The 18,024-nt window shown below is 47.8% G+C and overlaps 12 non-coding genes across 12 annotated transcripts; all 12 read right to left on the bottom strand.

The window, feature by feature from the left end:
- Window positions 1-1,136: 1,136 nt before the first annotated feature.
- On the bottom strand, window positions 1,137-1,327 carry LOC142733439 (U2 spliceosomal RNA). Its single transcript, XR_012880082.1, has one exon. It is a non-coding gene; the product is annotated as a U2 spliceosomal RNA (small nuclear RNA).
- A 1,280-nt stretch (window positions 1,328-2,607) lies between these two features.
- LOC142733440 (U2 spliceosomal RNA) lies at window positions 2,608-2,798 on the bottom strand. The gene has a single exon (XR_012880083.1). It is a non-coding gene; the product is annotated as a U2 spliceosomal RNA (small nuclear RNA).
- A 1,286-nt stretch (window positions 2,799-4,084) lies between these two features.
- LOC142733442 (U2 spliceosomal RNA) lies at window positions 4,085-4,275 on the bottom strand. The gene has a single exon (XR_012880084.1). It is a non-coding gene; the product is annotated as a U2 spliceosomal RNA (small nuclear RNA).
- Window positions 4,276-5,567: 1,292 nt separating this feature from the next.
- On the bottom strand, window positions 5,568-5,758 carry LOC142733443 (U2 spliceosomal RNA). The gene has a single exon (XR_012880085.1). It is a non-coding gene; the product is annotated as a U2 spliceosomal RNA (small nuclear RNA).
- A 1,296-nt stretch (window positions 5,759-7,054) lies between these two features.
- Window positions 7,055-7,245, bottom strand: LOC142733444 (U2 spliceosomal RNA). Its single transcript, XR_012880086.1, has one exon. It is a non-coding gene; the product is annotated as a U2 spliceosomal RNA (small nuclear RNA).
- Window positions 7,246-8,537: 1,292 nt separating this feature from the next.
- On the bottom strand, window positions 8,538-8,728 carry LOC142733445 (U2 spliceosomal RNA). Its single transcript, XR_012880087.1, has one exon. It is a non-coding gene; the product is annotated as a U2 spliceosomal RNA (small nuclear RNA).
- A 1,296-nt stretch (window positions 8,729-10,024) lies between these two features.
- Window positions 10,025-10,215, bottom strand: LOC142733447 (U2 spliceosomal RNA). The gene has a single exon (XR_012880089.1). It is a non-coding gene; the product is annotated as a U2 spliceosomal RNA (small nuclear RNA).
- Window positions 10,216-11,499: 1,284 nt separating this feature from the next.
- On the bottom strand, window positions 11,500-11,690 carry LOC142733448 (U2 spliceosomal RNA). Its single transcript, XR_012880090.1, has one exon. It is a non-coding gene; the product is annotated as a U2 spliceosomal RNA (small nuclear RNA).
- A 1,284-nt stretch (window positions 11,691-12,974) lies between these two features.
- LOC142733449 (U2 spliceosomal RNA) lies at window positions 12,975-13,165 on the bottom strand. Its single transcript, XR_012880091.1, has one exon. It is a non-coding gene; the product is annotated as a U2 spliceosomal RNA (small nuclear RNA).
- Window positions 13,166-14,445: 1,280 nt separating this feature from the next.
- On the bottom strand, window positions 14,446-14,636 carry LOC142733450 (U2 spliceosomal RNA). The gene has a single exon (XR_012880092.1). It is a non-coding gene; the product is annotated as a U2 spliceosomal RNA (small nuclear RNA).
- A 1,296-nt stretch (window positions 14,637-15,932) lies between these two features.
- LOC142733451 (U2 spliceosomal RNA) lies at window positions 15,933-16,123 on the bottom strand. Its single transcript, XR_012880093.1, has one exon. It is a non-coding gene; the product is annotated as a U2 spliceosomal RNA (small nuclear RNA).
- Window positions 16,124-17,411: 1,288 nt separating this feature from the next.
- Window positions 17,412-17,602, bottom strand: LOC142733453 (U2 spliceosomal RNA). Its single transcript, XR_012880094.1, has one exon. It is a non-coding gene; the product is annotated as a U2 spliceosomal RNA (small nuclear RNA).
- Window positions 17,603-18,024: the final 422 nt, after the last annotated feature.

Consider the following 18,024-nt stretch of genomic DNA (forward strand, 5'->3'; position numbering starts at 1 on the left):
GCTTGCACCACAATGCAGTGCTGAAAGAGGAGGAATCTACATAAAAACGCCTTCCTGGCAACGCCCAAATGCCCTGCTGCCATGCAGATAAACACTGGCAGCGGCAGCAAGTGCATGCCCACAGCCACCCCTTGTTCCTTCACACCTTGTATCAGCTGTAATCCAGTCCAGTCCAGTGCTGCCTGCTGAGCAGCACTGACCAACACTGCCTGGGCCCAGGCTTTTATCTCTGAGGCCCCATTATGATGTCAGAAAGCTGGCTCTGGAATCCTGAGGGCTCCACTATGACACGTGCAAAGTTCCGTCTGAACTTTATATAAGACGGTGAGGCTCAGTCAGTCACTCAGTGTTGCCTGAGAGGGCAACACTGCAACAGCCGGCCGCCAGGCTGTCTTTTTTTTGCACAGCTAGTTGCCTCCAGGAGGCCACAAGAGGGAGACAAGGGACTGCAAAATGGAAAATAGGCATCCACCAACTTTACAGACAACTTCTCCTTGCTCCTACAACCTCCATCCTTGCACAGTTTGTTATTCTTCTAGGTAACATAGTAACAAATCCAAATTGCTGCTCTCTTTGTAGGCAAGCAAGGCTTTGTTGCAACTGCAATTCTTACTTCTTCTTGAAATGTAGGGACGACAGTACATTCCATCACATCCATCTAGTGTACACAGGTAGGTCCATTGTGGCGGGCAGGCGAGCGGGCGGGCTGCTTTATTGGCTGTTTGCTGTTCCCCTACTCAACTCCACTATTTGACTGTTGTGCTGCATCAATCAATCAATCAATCAATCAATCAATCAATCAATCAATCAATCAATCAATCAATCAATCAATCAATCAGTGGCTGGCTCAGGTGCAGCTCTTTAACTTACCTAAAAGGGAGGGCGGAGAGAAGACAAGGAAGGTGAATGAGGTGTTCCAATGTGAAATGCCGGAAACACAGAAACACAGACGACACACAACAAGAGGTGGCAATCTATTCATTAATTGCATTTAATCAATGAGCTCATTATCACTCATGCATTGTCCAACAGGTGTTGAAATAATGGGATTAAAAGGGGAGATCCCTTCAGAAAGACAGAAACAATAGCAAAGACAAAAAACACTTTTGGAATCTGCTTTTAGTCAACACATAAGGAAAGGGTGCACCGGTCCTGGAAATACTGCAATACCAGGTCAATGCGTGGAGTGGACAGAGCAAGCTCTATTTCCATCTCCCTGTTCTAAAAATCCATTTAATATATGGTCCCCAGATAGGGGACGTATCAGATATTAAACTGATAAGAACAGATACTACACTTGATCTTAGCCAAAAGGCCGAGAAGCGATAACCCGAACGGGCCGCGCGTTGCCCGAGCCTGCCCGATACTGCTGTTCAGCCCTTGCAGCGATTCAGCCTACTTCTAGGCAATTCCATGGGGCCCTGCAGGCTCACACACTCACAGCTACACGGGAGGTGAATAAAGGCCGGAGAGGAAGCCAGACAGGATTTGCTTCTTTTGCTTGCACCACAATGCAGTGCTGAAAGAGGAGGAATCGACATAAAAACGCCTTCCTGGCAACGCCCAAATGCCCTGCTGCCATGCAGATAAACACTGGCAGCGGCAGCAAGTGCATGCCCACAGCCACCCCTTGTTCCTTCACACCTTGTATCAGCTGTAATCCAGTCCAGTCCAGTGCTGCCTGCTGAGCAGCACTGACCAACACTGCCTGGGCCCAGGCTTTTATCTCTGAGGCCCCATTATGATGTCAGAAAGCTGGCTCTGGAATCCTGAGGGCTCCACTATGACACGTGCAAAGTTCCGTCTGAACTTTATATAAGACGGTGAGGCTCAGTCAGTCACTCAGTGTTGCCTGAGAGGGCAACACTGCAACAGCCGGCCGCCAGGCTGTCTTTTTTTTGCACAGCTAGTTGCCTCCAGGAGGCCACAAGAGGGAGACAAGGGACTGCAAAATGGAAAATAGGCATCCACCAACTTTACAGACAACTTCTCCTTGCTTCTACAACCTCCATCCTTGCACAGTTTGTTATTCTTCTAGGTAACATAGTAACAAATCCAAATTGCTGCTCTCTTTGTAGGCAAGCAAGGCTTTGTTGCAACTGCAATTCTTACTTCTTCTTGAAATGTAGGGACAACAGTACATTCCATCACATCCATCTAGTGTACACAGGTAGGTCCATTGTGGCGGGCAGGCGAGCGGGCGGGCTGCTTTATTGGCTGTTTGCTGTTCCCCTACTCCACTCCACTATTTGACTGTTGTGCTGCATCAATCAATCAATCAATCAATCAATCAATCAATCAATCAATCAGTGGCTGGCTCAGGTGCAGCTCTTTAACTTACCTAAAAGGGAGGGCGGAGAGAAGACAAGGAAGGTGAATGAGGTGTTCCAATGTGAAATGCCGGAAACACAGAAACACAGACGACACACAACAAGAGGTGGCAATCTATTCATTAATTGCATTTAATCAATGAGCTCATTATCACTCATGCATTGTCCAACAGGTGTTGAAATAATGGGATTAAAAGGGGAGATCCCTTCAGAAAGACAGAAACAATAGCAAAGACAAAAAACACTTTTGGAATCTGCTTTTAGTCAACACATAAGGAAAGGGTGCACCGGTCCTGGAAATACTGCAATACCAGGTCAATGCGTGGAGTGGACAGAGCAAGCTCTATTTCCATCTCCCTGTTCTAAAAATCCATTTAATATATGGTCCCCAGATAGGGGACGTATCAGATATTAAACTGATAAGAACAGATACTACACTTGATCTTAGCCAAAAGGCCGAGAAGCGATAACCCGAACGGGCCGCGCGTTGCCCGAGCCTGCCGTTCAGCCCTTGCAGCGATTCAGCCTACTTCTAGGCAATTCCATGGGGCCCTGCAGGCTCACACACTCACAGCTACACGGGAGGTGAATAAAGGCCGGAGAGGAAGCCAGACAGGATTTGCTTCTTTTGCTTGCACCACAATGCAGTGCTGAAAGAGGAGGAATCTACATAAAAACGCCTTCCTGGCAACGCCCAAATGCCCTGCTGCCATGCAGATAAACACTGGCAGCGGCAGCAAGTGCATGCCCACAGCCACCCCTTGTTCCTTCACACCTTGTATCAGCTGTAATCCAGTCCAGTCCAGTGCTGCCTGCTGAGCAGCACTGACCAACACTGCCTGGGCCCAGGCTTTTATCTCTGAGGCCCCATTATGATGTCAGAAAGCTGGCTCTGGAATCCTGAGGGCTCCACTATGACACGTGCAAAGTTCCGTCTGAACTTTATATAAGACGGTGAGGCTCAGTCAGTCACTCAGTGTTGCCTGAGAGGGCAACACTGCAACAGCCGGCCGCCAGGCTGTCTTTTTTTTGCACAGCTAGTTGCCTCCAGGAGGCCACAAGAGGGAGACAAGGGACTGCAAAATGGAAAATAGGCATCCACCAACTTTACAGACAACTTCTCCTTGCTCCTACAACCTCCATCCTTGCACAGTTTGTTATTCTTCTAGGTAACATAGTAACAAATCCAAATTGCTGCTCTCTTTGTAGGCAAGCAAGACTTTGTTGCAACTGCAATTCTTACTTCTTCTTGAAATGTAGGGACGACAGTACATTCCATCACATCCATCTAGTGTACACAGGTAGGTCCATTGTGGCGGGCAGGCGAGCGGGCGGGCTGCTTTATTGGCTGTTTGCTGTTCCCCTACTCCACTCCACTATTTGACTGTTGTGCTGCATCAATCAATCAATCAATCAATCAATCAATCAATCAATCAATCAATCAATCAATCAATCAGTGGCTGGCTCAGGTGCAGCTCTTTAACTTACCTAAAAGGGAGGGCGGAGAGAAGACAAGGAAGGTGAATGAGGTGTTCCAATGTGAAATGCCGGAAACACAGAAACACAGACGACACACAACAAGAGGTGGCAATCTATTCATTAATTGCATTTAATCAATGAGCTCATTATCACTCATGCATTGTCCAACAGGTGTTGAAATAATGGGATTAAAAGGGGAGATCCCTTCAGAAAGACAGAAACAATAGCAAAGACAAAAAACACTTTTGGAATCTGCTTTTAGTCAACACATAAGGAAAGGGTGCACCGGTCCTGGAAATACTGCAATACCAGGTCAATGCGTGGAGTGGACAGAGCAAGCTCTATTTCCATCTCCCTGTTCTAAAAATCCATTTAATATATGGTCCCCAGATAGGGGACGTATCAGATATTAAACTGATAAGAACAGATACTACACTTGATCTTAGCCAAAAGGCCGAGAAGCGATAACCCGAACGGGCCGCGCGTTGCCCGAGCCTGCCCGATACTGCTGTTCAGCCCTTGCAGCGATTCAGCCTACTTCTAGGCAATTCCATGGGGCCCTGCAGGCTCACACACTCACAGCTACACGGGAGGTGAATAAAGGCCGGAGAGGAAGCCAGACAGGATTTGCTTCTTTTGCTTGCACCACAATGCAGTGCTGAAAGAGGAGGAATCTACATAAAAACGCCTTCCTGGCAACGCCCAAATGCCCTGCTGCCATGCAGATAAACACTGGCAGCGGCAGCAAGTGCATGCCCACAGCCACCCCTTGTTCCTTCACACCTTGTATCAGCTGTAATCCAGTCCAGTCCAGTGCTGCCTGCTGAGCAGCACTGACCAACACTGCCTGGGCCCAGGCTTTTATCTCTGAGGCCCCATTATGATGTCAGAAAGCTGGCTCTGGAATCCTGAGGGCTCCACTATGACACGTGCAAAGTTCCGTCTGAACTTTATATAAGACGGTGAGGCTCAGTCAGTCACTCAGTGTTGCCTGAGAGGGCAACACTGCAACAGCCGGCCGCCAGGCTGTCTTTTTTTTGCACAGCTAGTTGCCTCCAGGAGGCCACAAGAGGGAGACAAGGGACTGCAAAATGGAAAATAGGCATCCACCAACTTTACAGACAACTTCTCCTTGCTCCTACAACCTCCATCCTTGCACAGTTTGTTATTCTTCTAGGTAACATAGTAACAAATCCAAATTGCTGCTCTCTTTGTAGGCAAGCAAGGCTTTGTTGCAACTGCAATTCTTACTTCTTCTTGAAATGTAGGGACGACAGTACATTCCATCACATCCATCTAGTGTACACAGGTAGGTCCATTGTGGCGGGCAGGCGAGCGGGCGGGCTGCTTTATTGGCTGTTTGCTGTTCCCCTACTCCACTCCACTATTTGACTGTTGTGCTGCATCAATCAATCAATCAATCAATCAATCAATCAATCAATCAATCAATCAATCAATCAGTGGCTGGCTCAGGTGCAGCTCTTTAACTTACCTAAAAGGGAGGGCGGAGAGAAGACAAGGAAGGTGAATGAGGTGTTCCAATGTGAAATGCCGGAAACACAGAAACACAGACGACACACAACAAGAGGTGGCAATCTATTCATTAATTGCATTTAATCAATGAGCTCATTATCACTCATGCATTGTCCAACAGGTGTTGAAATAATGGGATTAAAAGGGGAGATCCCTTCAGAAAGACAGAAACAATAGCAAAGACAAAAAACACTTTTGGAATCTGCTTTTAGTCAACACATAAGGAAAGGGTGCACCGGTCCTGGAAATACTGCAATACCAGGTCAATGCGTGGAGTGGACAGAGCAAGCTCTATTTCCATCTCCCTGTTCTAAAAATCCATTTAATATATGGTCCCCAGATAGGGGACGTATCAGATATTAAACTGATAAGAACAGATACTACACTTGATCTTAGCCAAAAGGCCGAGAAGCGATAACCCGAACGGGCCGCGCGTTGCCCGAGCCTGCCCGATACTGCTGTTCAGCCCTTGCAGCGATTCAGCCTACTTCTAGGCAATTCCATGGGGCCCTGCAGGCTCACACACTCACAGCTACACGGGAGGTGAATAAAGGCCGGAGAGGAAGCCAGACAGGATTTGCTTCTTTTGCTTGCACCACAATGCAGTGCTGAAAGAGGAGGAATCTACATAAAAACGCCTTCCTGGCAACGCCCAAATGCCCTGCTGCCATGCAGATAAACACTGGCAGCGGCAGCAAGTGCATGCCCACAGCCACCCCTTGTTCCTTCACACCTTGTATCAGCTGTAATCCAGTCCAGTCCAGTGCTGCCTGCTGAGCAGCACTGACCAACACTGCCTGGGCCCAGGCTTTTATCTCTGAGGCCCCATTATGATGTCAGAAAGCTGGCTCTGGAATCCTGAGGGCTCCACTATGACACGTGCAAAGTTCCGTCTGAACTTTATATAAGACGGTGAGGCTCAGTCAGTCACTCAGTGTTGCCTGAGAGGGCAACACTGCAACAGCCGGCCGCCAGGCTGTCTTTTTTTTGCACAGCTAGTTGCCTCCAGGAGGCCACAAGAGGGAGACAAGGGACTGCAAAATGGAAAATAGGCATCCACCAACTTTACAGACAACTTCTCCTTGCTCCTACAACCTCCATCCTTGCACAGTTTGTTATTCTTCTAGGTAACATAGTAACAAATCCAAATTGCTGCTCTCTTTGTAGGCAAGCAAGGCTTTGTTGCAACTGCAATTCTTACTTCTTCTTGAAATGTAGGGACGACAGTACATTCCATCACATCCATCTAGTGTACACAGGTAGGTCCATTGTGGCGGGCAGGCGAGCGGGCGGGCTGCTTTATTGGCTGTTTGCTGTTCCCCTACTCCACTCCACTATTTGACTGTTGTGCTGCATCAATCAATCAATCAATCAATCAATCAATCAATCAATCAATCAATCAATCAATCAATCAGTGGCTGGCTCAGGTGCAGCTCTTTAACTTACCTAAAAGGGAGGGCGGAGAGAAGACAAGGAAGGTGAATGAGGTGTTCCAATGTGAAATGCCGGAAACACAGAAACACAGACGACACACAACAAGAGGTGGCAATCTATTCATTAATTGCATTTAATCAATGAGCTCATTATCACTCATGCATTGTCCAACAGGTGTTGAAATAATGGGATTAAAAGGGGAGATCCCTTCAGAAAGACAGAAACAATAGCAAAGACAAAAAACACTTTTGGAATCTGCTTTTAGTCAACACATAAGGAAAGGGTGCACCGGTCCTGGAAATACTGCAATACCAGGTCAATGCGTGGAGTGGACAGAGCAAGCTCTATTTCCATCTCCCTGTTCTAAAAATCCATTTAATATATGGTCCCCAGATAGGGGACGTATCAGATATTAAACTGATAAGAACAGATACTACACTTGATCTTAGCCAAAAGGCCGAGAAGCGATAACCCGAACGGGCCGCGCGTTGCCCGAGCCTGCCCGATACTGCTGTTCAGCCCTTGCAGCGATTCAGCCTACTTCTAGGCAATTCCATGGGGCCCTGCAGGCTCACACACTCACAGCTACACGGGAGGTGAATAAAGGCCGGAGAGGAAGCCAGACAGGATTTGCTTCTTTTGCTTGCACCACAATGCAGTGCTGAAAGAGGAGGAATCTACATAAAAACGCCTTCCTGGCAACGCCCAAATGCCCTGCTGCCATGCAGATAAACACTGGCAGCGGCAGCAAGTGCATGCCCACAGCCACCCCTTGTTCCTTCACACCTTGTATCAGCTGTAATCCAGTCCAGTCCAGTGCTGCCTGCTGAGCAGCACTGACCAACACTGCCTGGGCCCAGGCTTTTATCTCTGAGGCCCCATTATGATGTCAGAAAGCTGGCTCTGGAATCCTGAGGGCTCCACTATGACACGTGCAAAGTTCCGTCTGAACTTTATATAAGACGGTGAGGCTCAGTCAGTCACTCAGTGTTGCCTGAGAGGGCAACACTGCAACAGCCGGCCGCCAGGCTGTCTTTTTTTTGCACAGCTAGTTGCCTCCAGGAGGCCACAAGAGGGAGACAAGGGACTGCAAAATGGAAAATAGGCATCCACCAACTTTACAGACAACTTCTCCTTGCTCCTACAACCTCCATCCTTGCACAGTTTGTTATTCTTCTAGGTAACATAGTAACAAATCCAAATTGCTGCTCTCTTTGTAGGCAAGCAAGGCTTTGTTGCAACTGCAATTCTTACTTCTTCTTGAAATGTAGGGACGACAGTACATTCCATCACATCCATCTAGTGTACACAGGTAGGTCCATTGTGGCGGGCAGGCGAGCGGGCGGGCTGCTTTATTGGCTGTTTGCTGTTCCCCTACTCCACTCCACTATTTGACTGTTGTGCTGCATCAATCAATCAATCAATCAATCAATCAATCAATCAATCAATCAATCAATCAATCAGTGGCTGGCTCAGGTGCAGCTCTTTAACTTACCTAAAAGGGAGGGCGGAGAGAAGACAAGGAAGGTGAATGAGGTGTTCCAATGTGAAATGCCGGAAACACAGAAACACAGACGACACACAACAAGAGGTGGCAATCTATTCATTAATTGCATTTAATCAATGAGCTCATTATCACTCATGCATTGTCCAACAGGTGTTGAAATAATGGGATTAAAAGGGGAGATCCCTTCAGAAAGACAGAAACAATAGCAAAGACAAAAAACACTTTTGGAATCTGCTTTTAGTCAACACATAAGGAAAGGGTGCACCGGTCCTGGAAATACTGCAATACCAGGTCAATGCGTGGAGTGGACAGAGCAAGCTCTATTTCCATCTCCCTGTTCTAAAAATCCATTTAATATATGGTCCCCAGATAGGGGACGTATCAGATATTAAACTGATAAGAACAGATACTACACTTGATCTTAGCCAAAAGGCCGAGAAGCGATAACCCGAACGGGCCGCGCGTTGCCCGAGCCTGCCCGATACTGCTGTTCAGCCCTTGCAGCGATTCAGCCTACTTCTAGGCAATTCCATGGGGCCCTGCAGGCTCACACACTCACAGCTACACGGGAGGTGAATAAAGGCCGGAGAGGAAGCCAGACAGGATTTGCTTCTTTTGCTTGCACCACAATGCAGTGCTGAAAGAGGAGGAATCGACATAAAAACGCCTTCCTGGCAACGCCCAAATGCCCTGCTGCCATGCAGATAAACACTGGCAGCGGCAGCAAGTGCATGCCCACAGCCACCCCTTGTTCCTTCACACCTTGTATCAGCTGTAATCCAGTCCAGTCCAGTGCTGCCTGCTGAGCAGCACTGACCAACACTGCCTGGGCCCAGGCTTTTATCTCTGAGGCCCCATTATGATGTCAGAAAGCTGGCTCTGGAATCCTGAGGGCTCCACTATGACACGTGCAAAGTTCCGTCTGAACTTTATATAAGACGGTGAGGCTCAGTCAGTCACTCAGTGTTGCCTGAGAGGGCAACACTGCAACAGCCGGCCGCCAGGCTGTCTTTTTTTTGCACAGCTAGTTGCCTCCAGGAGGCCACAAGAGGGAGACAAGGGACTGCAAAATGGAAAATAGGCATCCACCAACTTTACAGACAACTTCTCCTTGCTCCTACAACCTCCATCCTTGCACAGTTTGTTATTCTTCTAGGTAACATAGTAACAAATCCAAATTGCTGCTCTCTTTGTAGGCAAGCAAGGCTTTGTTGCAACTGCAATTCTTACTTCTTCTTGAAATGTAGGGACGACAGTACATTCCATCACATCCATCTAGTGTACACAGGTAGGTCCATTGTGGCGGGCAGGCGAGCGGGCGGGCTGCTTTATTGGCTGTTTGCTGTTCCCCTACTCCACTCCACTATTTGACTGTTGTGCTGCATCAATCAATCAATCAATCAATCAATCAATCAATCAATCAATCAATCAATCAATCAATCAGTGGCTGGCTCAGGTGCAGCTCTTTAACTTACCTAAAAGGGAGGGCGGAGAGAAGACAAGGAAGGTGAATGAGGTGTTCCAATGTGAAATGCCGGAAACACAGAAACACAGACGACACACAACAAGAGGTGGCAATCTATTCATTAATTGCATTTAATCAATGAGCTCATTATCACTCATGCATTGTCCAACAGGTGTTGAAATAATGGGATTAAAAGGGGAGATCCCTTCAGAAAGACAGAAACAATAGCAAAGACAAAAAACACTTTTGGAATCTGCTTTTAGTCAACACATAAGGAAAGGGTGCACCGGTCCTGGAAATACTGCAATACCAGGTCAATGCGTGGAGTGGACAGAGCAAGCTCTATTTCCATCTCCCTGTTCTAAAAATCCATTTAATATATGGTCCCCAGATAGGGGACGTATCAGATATTAAACTGATAAGAACAGATACTACACTTGATCTTAGCCAAAAGGCCGAGAAGCGATAACCCGAACGGGCCGCGCGTTGCCCGAGCCTGCCCGATACTGCTGTTCAGCCCTTGCAGCGATTCAGCCTACTTCTAGGCAATTCCATGGGGCCCTGCAGGCTCACACACTCACAGCTACACGGGAGGTGAATAAAGGCCGGAGAGGAAGCCAGACAGGATTTGCTTCTTTTGCTTGCACCACAATGCAGTGCTGAAAGAGGAGGAATCGACATAAAAACGCCTTCCTGGCAACGCCCAAATGCCCTGCTGCCATGCAGATAAACACTGGCAGCGGCAGCAAGTGCATGCCCACAGCCACCCCTTGTTCCTTCACACCTTGTATCAGCTGTAATCCAGTCCAGTCCAGTGCTGCCTGCTGAGCAGCACTGACCAACACTGCCTGGGCCCAGGCTTTTATCTCTGAGGCCCCATTATGATGTCAGAAAGCTGGCTCTGGAATCCTGAGGGCTCCACTATGACACGTGCAAAGTTCCGTCTGAACTTTATATAAGACGGTGAGGCTCAGTCAGTCACTCAGTGTTGCCTGAGAGGGCAACACTGCAACAGCCGGCCGCCAGGCTGTCTTTTTTTTGCACAGCTAGTTGCCTCCAGGAGGCCACAAGAGGGAGACAAGGGACTGCAAAATGGAAAATAGGCATCCACCAACTTTACAGACAACTTCTCCTTGCTCCTACAACCTCCATCCTTGCACAGTTTGTTATTCTTCTAGGTAACATAGTAACAAATCCAAATTGCTGCTCTCTTTGTAGGCAAGCAAGGCTTTGTTGCAACTGCAATTCTTACTTCTTCTTGAAATGTAGGGACGACAGTACATTCCATCACATCCATCTAGTGTACACAGGTAGGTCCATTGTGGTGGGCAGGCGAGCGGGCGGGCTGCTTTATTGGCTGTTTGCTGTTCCCCTACTCCACTCCACTATTTGACTGTTGTGCTGCATCAATCAATCAATCAATCAATCAATCAATCAATCAATCAATCAATCAGTGGCTGGCTCAGGTGCAGCTCTTTAACTTACCTAAAAGGGAGGGCGGAGAGAAGACAAGGAAGGTGAATGAGGTGTTCCAATGTGAAATGCCGGAAACACAGAAACACAGACGACACACAACAAGAGGTGGCAATCTATTCATTAATTGCATTTAATCAATGAGCTCATTATCACTCATGCATTGTCCAACAGGTGTTGAAATAATGGGATTAAAAGGGGAGATCCCTTCAGAAAGACAGAAACAATAGCAAAGACAAAAAACACTTTTGGAATCTGCTTTTAGTCAACACATAAGGAAAGGGTGCACCGGTCCTGGAAATACTGCAATACCAGGTCAATGCGTGGAGTGGACAGAGCAAGCTCTATTTCCATCTCCCTGTTCTAAAAATCCATTTAATATATGGTCCCCAGATAGGGGACGTATCAGATATTAAACTGATAAGAACAGATACTACACTTGATCTTAGCCAAAAGGCCGAGAAGCGATAACCCGAACGGGCCGCGCGTTGCCCGAGCCTGCCCGATACTGCTGTTCAGCCCTTGCAGCGATTCAGCCTACTTCTAGGCAATTCCATGGGGCCCTGCAGGCTCACACACTCACAGCTACACGGGAGGTGAATAAAGGCCGGAGAGGAAGCCAGACAGGATTTGCTTCTTTTGCTTGCACCACAATGCAGTGCTGAAAGAGGAGGAATCTACATAAAAACGCCTTCCTGGCAACGCCCAAATGCCCTGCTGCCATGCAGATAAACACTGGCAGCGGCAGCAAGTGCATGCCCACAGCCACCCCTTGTTCCTTCACACCTTGTATCAGCTGTAATCCAGTCCAGTCCAGTGCTGCCTGCTGAGCAGCACTGACCAACACTGCCTGGGCCCAGGCTTTTATCTCTGAGGCCCCATTATGATGTCAGAAAGCTGGCTCTGGAATCCTGAGGGCTCCACTATGACACGTGCAAAGTTCCGTCTGAACTTTATATAAGACGGTGAGGCTCAGTCAGTCACTCAGTGTTGCCTGAGAGGGCAACACTGCAACAGCCGGCCGCCAGGCTGTCTTTTTTTTGCACAGCTAGTTGCCTCCAGGAGGCCACAAGAGGGAGACAAGGGACTGCAAAATGGAAAATAGGCATCCACCAACTTTACAGACAACTTCTCCTTGCTCCTACAACCTCCATCCTTGCACAGTTTGTTATTCTTCTAGGTAACATAGTAACAAATCCAAATTGCTGCTCTCTTTGTAGGCAAGCAAGGCTTTGTTGCAACTGCAATTCTTACTTCTTCTTGAAATGTAGGGACGACAGTACATTCCATCACATCCATCTAGTGTACACAGGTAGGTCCATTGTGGCGGGCAGGCGAGCGGGCGGGCTGCTTTATTGGCTGTTTGCTGTTCCCCTACTCCACTCCACTATTTGACTGTTGTGCTGCATCAATCAATCAATCAATCAATCAATCAATCAATCAATCAATCAATCAGTGGCTGGCTCAGGTGCAGCTCTTTAACTTACCTAAAAGGGAGGGCGGAGAGAAGACAAGGAAGGTGAATGAGGTGTTCCAATGTGAAATGCCGGAAACACAGAAACACAGACGACACACAACAAGAGGTGGCAATCTATTCATTAATTGCATTTAATCAATGAGCTCATTATCACTCATGCATTGTCCAACAGGTGTTGAAATAATGGGATTAAAAGGGGAGATCCCTTCAGAAAGACAGAAACAATAGCAAAGACAAAAAACACTTTTGGAATCTGCTTTTAGTCAACACATAAGGAAAGGGTGCACCGGTCCTGGAAATACTGCAATACCAGGTCAATGCGTGGAGTGGACAGAGCAAGCTCTATTTCCATCTCCCTGTTCTAAAAATCCATTTAATATATGGTCCCCAGATAGGGGACGTATCAGATATTAAACTGATAAGAACAGATACTACACTTGATCTTAGCCAAAAGGCCGAGAAGCGATAACCCGAACGGGCCGCGCGTTGCCCGAGCCTGCCCGATACTGCTGTTCAGCCCTTGCAGCGATTCAGCCTACTTCTAGGCAATTCCATGGGGCCCTGCAGGCTCACACACTCACAGCTACACGGGAGGTGAATAAAGGCCGGAGAGGAAGCCAGACAGGATTTGCTTCTTTTGCTTGCACCACAATGCAGTGCTGAAAGAGGAGGAATCTACATAAAAACGCCTTCCTGGCAACGCCCAAATGCCCTGCTGCCATGCAGATAAACACTGGCAGCGGCAGCAAGTGCATGCCCACAGCCACCCCTTGTTCCTTCACACCTTGTATCAGCTGTAATCCAGTCCAGTCCAGTGCTGCCTGCTGAGCAGCACTGACCAACACTGCCTGGGCCCAGGCTTTTATCTCTGAGGCCCCATTATGATGTCAGAAAGCTGGCTCTGGAATCCTGAGGGCTCCACTATGACACGTGCAAAGTTCCGTCTGAACTTTATATAAGACGGTGAGGCTCAGTCAGTCACTCAGTGTTGCCTGAGAGGGCAACACTGCAACAGCCGGCCGCCAGGCTGTCTTTTTTTTGCACAGCTAGTTGCCTCCAGGAGGCCACAAGAGGGAGACAAGGGACTGCAAAATGGAAAATAGGCATCCACCAACTTTACAGACAACTTCTCCTTGCTCCTACAACCTCCATCCTTGCACAGTTTGTTATTCTTCTAGGTAACATAGTAACAAATCCAAATTGCTGCTCTCTTTGTAGGCAAGCAAGGCTTTGTTGCAACTGCAATTCTTACTTCTTCTTGAAATGTAGGGACGACAGTACATTCCATCACATCCATCTAGTGTACACAGGTAGGTCCATTGTGGCGGGCAGGCGAGCGGGCGGGCTGCTTTATTGGCTGTTTGCTGTTCCCCTACTCCACTCCACTATTTGACTGTTGTGCTGCATCAATCAATCAATCAATCAATCAATCAATCAATCAATCAATCAGTGGCTGGCTCAGGTGCAGCTCTTTAACTTACCTAAAAGGGAGGGCGGAGAGAAGACAAGGAAGGTGAATGAGGTGTTCCAATGTGAAATGCCGGAAACACAGAAACACAGACGACACACAACAAGAGGTGGCAATCTATTCATTAATTGCATTTAATCAATGAGCTCATTATCACTCATGCATTGTCCAACAGGTGTTGAAATAATGGGATTAAAAGGGGAGATCCCTTCAGAAAGACAGAAACAATAGCAAAGACAAAAAACACTTTTGGAATCTGCTTTTAGTCAACACATAAGGAAAGGGTGCACCGGTCCTGGAAATACTGCAATACCAGGTCAATGCGTGGAGTGGACAGAGCAAGCTCTATTTCCATCTCCCTGTTCTAAAAATCCATTTAATATATGGTCCCCAGATAGGGGACGTATCAGATATTAAACTGATAAGAACAGATACTACACTTGATCTTAGCCAAAAGGCCGAGAAGCGATAACCCGAACGGGCCGCGCGTTGCCCGAGCCTGCCCGATACTGCTGTTTAGCCCTTGCAGCGATTCAGCCTACTTCTAGGCAATTCCATGGGGCCCTGCAGGCTCACACACTCACAGCTACACGGGAGGTGAATAAAGGCCGGAGAGGAAGCCAGACAGGATTTGCTTCTTTTGCTTGCACCACAATGCAGTGCTGAAAGAGGAGGAATCTACATAAAAACGCCTTCCTGGCAACGCCCAAATGCCCTGCTGCCATGCAGATAAACACTGGCAGCGGCAGCAAGTGCATGCCCACAGCCACCCCTTGTTCCTTCACACCTTGTATCAGCTGTAATCCAGTCCAGTCCAGTGCTGCCTGCTGAGCAGCACTGACCAACACTGCCTGGGCCCAGGCTTTTATCTCTGAGGCCCCATTATGATGTCAGAAAGCTGGCTCTGGAATCCTGAGGGCTCCACTATGACACGTGCAAAGTTCCGTCTGAACTTTATATAAGACGGTGAGGCTCAGTCAGTCACTCAGTGTTGCCTGAGAGGGCAACACTGCAACAGCCGGCCGCCAGGCTGTCTTTTTTTTGCACAGCTAGTTGCCTCCAGGAGGCCACAAGAGGGAGACAAGGGACTGCAAAATGGAAAATAGGCATCCACCAACTTTACAGACAACTTCTCCTTGCTCCTACAACCTCCATCCTTGCACAGTTTGTTATTCTTCTAGGTAACATAGTAACAAATCCAAATTGCTGCTCTCTTTGTAGGCAAGCAAGGCTTTGTTGCAACTGCAATTCTTACTTCTTCTTGAAATGTAGGGACGACAGTACATTCCATCACATCCATCTAGTGTACACAGGTAGGTCCATTGTGGCGGGCAGGCGAGCGGGCGGGCTGCTTTATTGGCTGTTTGCTGTTCCCCTACTCCACTCCACTATTTGACTGTTGTGCTGCATCAATCAATCAATCAATCAATCAATCAATCAATCAATCAATCAATCAATCAATCAATCAGTGGCTGGCTCAGGTGCAGCTCTTTAACTTACCTAAAAGGGAGGGCGGAGAGAAGACAAGGAAGGTGAATGAGGTGTTCCAATGTGAAATGCCGGAAACACAGAAACACAGACGACACACAACAAGAGGTGGCAATCTATTCATTAATTGCATTTAATCAATGAGCTCATTATCACTCATGCATTGGTCAACAGGTGTTGAAATAATGGGATTAAAAGGGGAGATCCCTTCAGAAAGACAGAAACAATAGCAAAGACAAAAAACACTTTTGGAATCTGCTTTTAGTCAACACATAAGGAAAGGGTGCACCGGTCCTGGAAATACTGCAATACCAGGTCAATGCGTGGAGTGGACAGAGCAAGCTCTATTTCCATCTCCCTGTTCTAAAAATCCATTTAATATATGGTCCCCAGATAGGGGACGTATCAGATATTAAACTGATAAGAACAGATACTACACTTGATCTTAGCCAAAAGGCCGAGAAGCGATAACCCGAACAGGCCGCGCGTTGCCCGAGCCTGCCCGATACTGCTGTTCAGCCCTTGCAGCGATTCAGCCTACTTCTAGGCAATTCCATGGGGCCCTGCAGGCTCACACACTCACAGCTACACGGGAGGTGAATAAAGGCCGGAGAGGAAGCCAGACAGGATTTGCTTCTTTTGCTTGCACCACAATGCAGTGCTGAAAGAGGAGGAATCTACATAAAAACGCCTTCCTGGCAACGCCCAAATGCCCTGCTGCCATGCAGATAAACACTGGCAGCGGCAGCAAGTGCATGCCCACAGCCACCCCTTGTTCCTTCACACCTTGTATCAGCTGTAATCCAGTCCAGTCCAGTGCTGCCTGCTGAGCAGCACTGACCAACACTGCCTGGGCCCAGGCTTTTATCTCTGAGGCCCCATTATGATGTCAGAAAGCTGGCTCTGGAATCCTGAGGGCTCCACTATGACACGTGCAAAGTTCCGTCTGAACTTTATATAAGACGGTGAGGCTCAGTCAGTCACTCAGTGTTGCCTTCAGTGTTGCCTGAGAGGGCAACACTGCAACAGCCGGCCGCCAGGCTGTCTTTTTTTTGCACAGCTAGTTGCCTCCAGGAGGCCACAAGAGGGAGACAAGGGACTGCAAAATGGAAAATAGGCATCCACCAACTTTACAGACAACTTCTCCTTGCTCCTACAACCTCCATCCTTGCACAGTTTGTTATTCTTCTAGGTAACATAGTAACAAATCCAAATTGCTGCTCTCTTTGTAGGCAAGCAAGGCTTTGTTGCAACTGCAATTCTTACTTCTTCTTGAAATGTAGGGACGACAGTACATTCCATCACATCCATCTAGTGTACACAGGTAGGTCCATTGTGGCGGGCAGGCGAGCGGGCGGGCTGCTTTATTGGCTGTTTGCTGTTCCCCTACTCCACTCCACTATTTGACTGTTGTGCTGCATCAATCAATCAATCAATCAATCAATCAATCAATCAATCAGTGGCTGGCTCAGGTGCAGCTCTTTAACTTACCTAAAAGGGAGGGCGGAGAGAAGACAAGGAAGGTGAATGAGGTGTTCCAATGTGAAATGCCGGAAACACAGAAACACAGACGACACACAACAAGAGGTGGCAATCTATTCATTAATTGCATTTAATCAATGAGCTCATTATCACTCATGCATTGTCCAACAGGTGTTGAAATAATGGGATTAAAAGGGGAGATCCCTTCAGAAAGACAGAAACAATAGCAAAGACAAAAAACACTTTTGGAATCTGCTTTTAGTCAACACATAAGGAAAGGGTGCACCGGTCCTGGAAATACTGCAATACCAGGTCAATGCGTGGAGTGGACAGAGCAAGCTCTATTTCCATCTCCCTGTTCTAAAAATCCATTTAATATATGGTCCCCAGATAGGGGACGTATCAGATATTAAACTGATAAGAACAGATACTACACTTGATCTTAGCCAAAAGGCCGAGAAGCGATAACCCGAACGGGCCGCGCGTTGCCCGAGCCTGCCCGATACTGCTGTTTAGCCCTTGCAGCGATTCAGCCTACTTCTAGGCAATTCCATGGGGCCCTGCAGGCTCACACACTCACAGCTACACGGGAGGTGAATAAAGGCCGGAGAGGAAGCCAGACAGGATTTGCTTCTTTTGCTTGCACCACAATGCAGTGCTGAAAGAGGAGGAATCTACATAAAAACGCCTTCCTGGCAACGCCCAAATGCCCTGCTGCCATGCAGATAAACACTGGCAGCGGCAGCAAGTGCATGCCCACAGCCACCCCTTGTTCCTTCACACCTTGTATCAGCTGTAATCCAGTCCAGTCCAGTGCTGCCTGCTGAGCAGCACTGACCAACACTGCCTGGGCCCAGGCTTTTATCTCTGAGGCCCCATTATGATGTC

The sequence above is a fragment of the Rhinoderma darwinii genome, unplaced genomic scaffold (genome assembly GCF_050947455.1).
Source record: "Rhinoderma darwinii isolate aRhiDar2 unplaced genomic scaffold, aRhiDar2.hap1 Scaffold_954, whole genome shotgun sequence".
NCBI lineage: Eukaryota > Metazoa > Chordata > Amphibia > Anura > Rhinodermatidae > Rhinoderma > Rhinoderma darwinii.